Here is a 6,000-nt window from a genome sequence, read left to right on the forward strand (position 1 = left end):
AACCAGGTGCAGTGGTACATATCCATAATCCTGGCCACTCAGGAGGCCAAGACAGGAAGATCACAAGTTAGAGGCCAGCCTGGGCAACTCAGCAAGACTTTATCTCAAAATAAAACTTCAAAAATGCTGGGGGTGTAGCTCAGTTGCATAGTTCTTGCCTAGAGTATGTGAGACCCTGGGTTTGATCCCCAAAAGAAAAAGATATGTACGTGATGATCTCCTTACACCAGATGGATTTAAGTTCAAACAAATCTGTTGGGAAAAGAAGAGGTGCCCAGAAGTGCCCGCTATGAGGCACTCTGGTAGATTAAAGACAGCCCAAAAATCAGCTCTCAAGATGTGCGGTCTCCATCTCCTTCCCTGGAACCAGGGTTGGCTCTGGGATTGTTTGGACCAAAAGAAAAAGGCAAAGTGTGGCTGTGCCATTTTCTGGGTGCAGGCTGGAACAGATTGGCAGATCCTGCCACCTGTCATGGAACCCAGCCACCGTGCCGGGAGGAAGGCCTGTGGAGAGACTCTGGAGAGCAGAACCAAAGCCCCTGGCAGAGCTGCCTGCACCAGCCAGAAAGTGAGCCATCTTGGAAAGAGGACCCCCAGCCCCCAACCCCCCTCATCAACTTCACACGGAGCAGAGATGGGCTGTAATGACCCAGCCCTGCCCCAATTCCAGACGCATGGGCTACATAAATGATTGCTGCTGTTCCAAGCCACCTTGTTGGGGGGCTTGATCACACCCCATAGACCTCAGAACAGATTAGAGCTAACAAGGACATGCAGAACACAAAGGTGGCTGCAGGGAAGGGAAGTTTGTAAAAACAGATATAACATCTGTGTTAGCAACTGTTAATAATGACATGCATTCCAAAGAAAATGGCAAAGCACACCTGTGAAGGCACACTGAGGGCCACCGATAGTGTCGCATTGTTAATGTACCTACACGGAGAAAAACAATTAAAAGAAAAGCAAGAGGAAAAGACGCGTGTGCAGGTAAAAGGAGGAGCGGGCTGGACTCAGCTCATGCTGTGGTCACCTGAAATTAAGAGTAAATCCCAGGTGGCCTAGCTACACACACACATGAGCAGCGAGAGGAACAGGGACCTCACGGAGATCAGCACCCTGCACCTAAGAGGGATTCCCACGCAGGTGAAACTGAGCTGCTCAGCACACGTTCATGGATCAGAGGACACCAGGCGAGAGAGGACACTCCTCTTTTTTTTATTGTAAACTCAAATCTTGTCTCCTTGTGGCTGGCAGGAGTCATCTTGCCCACTGCATAGGATGATGCCAACATGCCGAGGAAATAAAGCAAGGCACAGAAAGTCCCTCCGAGCTCTGCCACAGGATTGGAGCCACTAACCCGGCAAGGCTATGCTAACAAAAGCCAGTTGTGTGAGCTAGGAAGCCCCTTCTCCTGGGCTGGGCTGAGTTTGTCCTGACACGTAACAAGGTGCTTTCCTCCTGCACAGCATGAACCCAAGCTGCCTCTCTCACTTCTCTCTCTGTCTCTCTCTCTCTCTCTCTCTCCCTCTCTCTCTCTCTTGCACACATACACGCACGCACGCACCCATTCAACAAACATTTGCTGATTGCCAACTATGTTCAGGCACAGGGCTAGGCCCACATCAGTGGGCGACAGAGCTCCCAGTCACAAGAGGCTGAAAGTAACAGTGAATTGTCATGCCGGCATCCGGAGGCTGTCGGAGAGAAGAGAAGAATCATGGGCTGGGGTTGTGGCTCAAGTGGTACAGCGCTTGCCTAGCACCTGCAAGGCACTGGGTTCGATCCTCAGCACCACATAAAAATAAAATAAAGATATTTTGTCCACTGAAAACTAAAAGAATCAGAATCCTTTCCCTCATGGAGCTTCTAGTCCAGTAAATGAGACAACATTAAACAAGCAGTAAGCCAGGTTCAGTGGCAAACACCTGTAATCCCAGTGGCTCTGCAGGCTGAGGCAAGAGGATCACAAATTCAAGGTCAGCCTCAGCAACTTAGCAAGACCTTGTCTCTAAATAAAAATATAAAAAAGGCTGGGGATGCAGCTCAGTGGTTGGGCACCCCTGGGTTCAATCCCTGTACAAAAAAAAAAAAAAAAAAAGGCAAGAAGCAGTAAGTCCTCAGGAAGAAGGAGGCGCAGGGTGCTGAGGGATGGCAGAGTTGCCATGCCCTGGTTCCCCCTACATGCCACAGTTCCTGGGTTTTATAATGTGTCTTTTACTGTACTTTTTCCATCTCTGAAAAGACGCCTCTTAGCAGCACAATCATCCGGGCGACCATGATGATGGAGTTCTGTTCCTAGAGGCACAGGGTCAGCTGAAGCCGTGATGTCCCCATCAATAAACCATCAAGGGTCCTGTGGGAATGAACAGGACTCCTGGTCACTGCTAAGAACTGTCTGCTGGCACTTTGGGTAAGATGAAGAAAAACTCCAACGTCAAAACTTTCAAAAGAGGTGTCAGTAACCTAAAAACAATTGGGACCAGTAATGGAACATCCTTTAAAAGAATATTACAGGGGCTGGGATTGTGGCTCAGTGGCAGAGCACTTGCCCCACATGTATGAGGAACTGGTTTCGAACCTGAGCTCCACATAAAAATTGATAAATAAAGGTGTCCATCCACAACTGAAAAAATAAAGAATCTTACATCACTGGCACTCTTGAAGGACAGCATGATGGGTATTATTTTGTTGGGGGAAAAACATGGACACTGGTATCCATGAATCAAAAAATGATTCTGAACAGTTGGATTCTCAATGAGTGACATTTGCAAATATCTTATCAAGCTTAACTTTGAGCAGAGCACAGGGGCACACACCTGTAATCCCAGTGGCTTAGGAGGCTGAGGCAGGGGGATCTTAGCAACTTAGCAAGGCCCTAAGCAACTCAGCAAGACCCTGTCTCTAAATATAAAAAAAGGACTGGGGATGTGGCTCAGTGTTTAAGCTCCCCTAGTACTGAAACAAAAACAAACAAAAAAAACTTAACTTTGATTTCATTTCCTGTATATGCATAAGGCATATAGATTGTTTCTCTAAATAAACCAAAAAAGAACTTGTTCAAAAAGCATAAAATTAAAATTATAAATAAGTTGTCTCCTAATGTAATAATTATTTCTTATTATTTTATTATTCAGGGTTCAGTAAGAAAATACATTTCAAATTAGTGAACTTAATACAGGGAAACTTGCTATTCAAGTATTACAGAACGAGAAGGCAAAGGGGAGCCGAGGCGACTCATAGCGACAGACGCCAAGGGCCCGGGGACCCAAGGCACGACACAGGGGCTATTGAGAACCTCAGTGTTTGGAGAGGGTCCTGAGTGGGTAGGAGCCAGACCTGGGTCGGGGCCATGGCTGGGCTGGGCTGGCACCTCCCGAGGGCTGGGACGAACCTGCTCTTTGGGCTCGCTGCCTGCGAGGGCCCACGGCTGCTGACAGGGATGAGAGCGGGAAGCACAGCGGAGACAAGGTCCCTTCGCCGCCCGCCCTCCAGGCTCCTGTAAAAGGCCACTGATAGCAGCTCCTCGCAGAGAACGGGCAGGCAAGGCCGGTGGCCCACAGACCCTGTCCCTGTCAGCACAACACAGAATACGGAACAGTGACCTGGAGGCAAGGAACAGCAGCTCAATAACTACACAGCAGGGTGTTATATTATTTTATATTATATTATTAATAATATATGAAATAATGGGGCAATTTACACTTTCTCACTTCCTTCCTTCCTTCCTCCCCTCCTCACTCTTTACCTCCTTCCTCCTTTCCTTTCTGTTTTAAGAGGCAGGTTCCCACTATGTCACCCAGGCTGGCCTCCAACTCCTGGGCTCATGTGATGCTCTTGCCTTAGCCTCCTGAGTAGCTGGAACTACAGACCTTTGCCACTGTCAACCTGGTTCAATTTGTACTTGAAGATACTTTGGTCTTGTGAAATAAGATAGCGACATATTAATATGGCTACTATTACCAGAGCCGAGCTAACAGCGGCTCATACAAGATCTCAGCAGAGTCTTCCGCACATCTGGGCATGAGCAGTCTGGAGAGGGCAGGGTGGACCCACAGTGTCACACACTCAAATTCCTAGATTATTGCTCTACCACAACCTTGTGGTCCAAAGTAGTTGCCCCAGTTCCAGCCAACACATCCACATTCCAGCCAGGAGAAAGGGGATGTTGTGCTTCATTCTTTTAAATCAGAGGCTGGCCAACTACTGCCAAATCCGTCCTCTGCCTGTGCCAGGAGTTTCAGTGGAATGGAGTCACAGCTGGTCATTCACACATTGTTTGCTTTTGCATTATAAGAGCAGATTGAGCAGTAACAACAGAGACTGTATAGCCTGTGAGCCCAACACATTTACCACCTGGCCTTTCTAGAAAAGGTTTGTTGACACTATTTTTTTTTCCCTCAGTACTGGGGATTGAGCCCAGGGACACTCTACCACTGAGCTGGTCGGCACTTTTATTTTGAGACAGGGTCTTGCCAAGATGCTGAGCATGGCCTCAAACTTGTAATCCTCCTGCCTCAGCCTCCTGAGTCACTGGGATTAAAGGCATGCACCACCACATCTGCCCTGACCCGTCCTTTATAGGAATAGCTTGGAAGTTGACAAGCGGACATCCATCCCACAGCGGGCTGAAATGGCAAAGGCAGCCGGAGAGTCTTTCTGGAATGGCCTGAACTCTGGGAGACAAGGGTCTCCACTGCAAAATCTCTCCCTGAAGGTCTGCCCTGCTGCTTCTCTCTGACCTCCCATGCCCTGAACCACGCCCTCGCTGCGCAGAGCTGTGGTTTGTGTCTAGCCTCCTCGAATGTGCAGTGTTTCTAAGCATAAGAGCGGTCCCCACCCGGTAGCCATGCCCATTCCTTCCTTGTTAGCTGCATCCTGACTGTGTTCAGGTATGTGTGGCCAGAGGAGCCGAAGGCAGAGGGGCCACCGCCTGAGGGCCAACCCTGATCAGTCTAACTGAGCCACTTGGCCGGATGTTGGTTTAGAAGTGGCTGAAACACTCGGTCCATCCGTGGAAAGGAAGAGAAGTTTCAGGCAAAATAGTCCTGCTTGATTTTGAGAAGACAGGAGAATATAGGAGGGGAATCCACTCCCATGTAGGGGACCTTATGGGAGAATCTGGTGCTTGTGCCTGTGAAAGCCATCTTGAGACATGGGGTGAGGGGGGAACAACAACAAGTCACAGACGGGGTGACCTGGAGTCTCAGCATCACTGAACGCTGGACTGGCTGCCCTGGAACCACCTGCTTCAGACATTTTTTTTTGGGGGGGGGGATTACCAGGGTTTGAATTCAGGGGCACTCGACCACTGAGCCACATCCCCAGCCCTATTTTGTATTTTATTTAGAGACAGGGTCTCACTGAGTCGCTCAGCGACTCCCTTTTCCTGGTTACACAGTTGTGAACATTAAATATGCACAAATCTGTGGCACATGGTCGGCACTTACTGAAGGAAGTCCCCGGAGGATGCCCTGACTCTCGGTAACAGAACACCTGACTGAGAGTGGCTTAAATCTGAGGGCTTTATCATCTTACAGATCAAGAAGTTTACAGTAGCCGGGCATGGTGACATGCTTGTGATCCCTACGGCTCCGAGGCTAAGGCAGGAGGATCATAAGTTCAAAGCCAGCCTCAGCAACTTAGCAAGAACCTGTTCAAAAACTTGGGATGTGGCTCAGTGGTTAAGTGTACCTGGATTCAAACCCTGATACAAAAAAATAAAAATAAAAAAGGGGCCAGCATTCCCAAGCACCCAATGGAGAGGCTGGCTTCAGCCTGGATCTGTTGGGAAACTTGAGGACAGCTCATCACAAAGACAAATCACTATTTATCCAAACACCAAGGCAGTTCACCAAGGGGCACGGTGACACATGCCTGTAACCCCAGTGGCTTGGGAGGCTGAGGCAGGAGGATCGTGAGTTCAAAGCCAGTCTCAGCAAAAGCAAGGTACTAAGCGACTCAGTGATGGGCTGGGGATGTGGCTCAAGCGGTAGCGCGCTC

Source organism: Marmota marmota, unplaced genomic scaffold (assembly GCF_001458135.2).
Source record: "Marmota marmota marmota unplaced genomic scaffold, marMar, whole genome shotgun sequence".
NCBI classification, from domain to species: Eukaryota; Metazoa; Chordata; class Mammalia; order Rodentia; family Sciuridae; genus Marmota; species Marmota marmota.